Source organism: Microtus ochrogaster, unplaced genomic scaffold, assembly GCF_000317375.1.
Source record: "Microtus ochrogaster isolate Prairie Vole_2 unplaced genomic scaffold, MicOch1.0 UNK27, whole genome shotgun sequence".
Classification (NCBI taxonomy): domain Eukaryota; kingdom Metazoa; phylum Chordata; class Mammalia; order Rodentia; family Cricetidae; genus Microtus; species Microtus ochrogaster.
This window is the reverse complement of record NW_004949125.1, coordinates 2,858,228-2,859,457: the sequence shown is the minus strand read 5'-3', so window position 1 is coordinate 2,859,457 and position 1,230 is coordinate 2,858,228. Positions and strand designations below refer to the sequence as shown.

Genomic DNA, 1,230 nt, shown 5'->3' with positions numbered 1-1,230 from the left:
AAAAAAAAAAAAAAAATAGACTTCAGGCCAGGCAGTGGTTGCACATGCCTTGAATCTCAGCATTTGGGAGGCAGAGGCAGGCAGATCTTTTGAGTTCAAGGCTAGCCTGGTCTACAGAGCAAATTTTAGGACAGCTAGGGATACACAGAGAAACCCTGTCTCAGAAAAAAAAAGAAAGGAAGAAAAAGAATAGATTTCAAACTAACCTATCACAATGGAAATTCATGTTTTGAAGAAAATTTAAGGCCTAAAAATACATGTATTATATATCAAGTAAAACTGGGAAATTAAGAATCCAAGTTAGGGATCAGTAAATGGTAGGTCCAAACAAATAATCAGTACAGCCTTGTAGACCATGTGTCTCTGTTGTATCAACTTATCAATACAGTGTGTCTCCTAAGATTGAACATATGCTTCCCCTTGTGACTCAACATTTCCATTCCTAGAATGTTCCCAACTGAGATGAGCACATAAAAGCATGTACATAACAGCAGTATCCAGAATAGCCCATGTTAGCACCAACTCAGACATCCACCAGGGAAGAATGAGTAGTTTATTAAGTCCTCTTTTGAGGATAGAAGGCAGTGATGGGAAGAGGAACAAGGAGGTTGCTAATGGGCTAGAAATAGTTTGTGATCTTGTCATGGTTGTACGGTCATTTTGTGGCAATTCGTGGAGATAAACCCTTTATTGGTAGTGTCTGATTGCTTAGTGAGCTCTGTTCTAGCCTGAACTAAAGTGTAAGACCCTGTCTATAAGGAAAAAAAAAATGTAAAAACAAGATTAGGACTAGCAATATAGCTAGCTCAGTGATAGTGCTCTTGCCTAGCATACATGAAGCCCTGGGAGATGGGTAGCTATTGAGCAGAACCTTTCTTTGGCTCCCCCTCTCTGTCCCCCAGAACCTACATAAAGACAGACATGATAGTGCTTGTCTACAGTACTGGTGTTTCTGCAGCAGGATGGGAGGTGGAAACAGAAGAATGTCTAGAAGCTTGCAGGCCAGCTAGTCTGGTTACATAGCAGCGCACAAAAGACCTTCTCAGACAAAGTAGAAAGTAAGGACTAAACATCTGATGTTGTCCTCTAATGGGAATACATACATATGCCCTGGTGTCACTCTCACAAAGGAACTCATGTGCGCTCACATACGCCACAAAAATTTATTTAAAAAAAAAAAAAAGGCATGGCACTCTTTCGAGACCAGCCTGGTCTACAAGAGCTAGTTCC

General features: G+C 40.7%; 1 protein-coding gene across 3 annotated transcripts in view; it reads left to right on the top strand.

Annotated features, from left to right (window-relative positions):
* Rnf216 (ring finger protein 216) overlaps nt 1–1,230 on the top strand; it is a 120,044-nt gene that overhangs the window by 18,537 nt on the left and 100,277 nt on the right. The gene's annotated exons all lie outside the window — the stretch shown is intronic.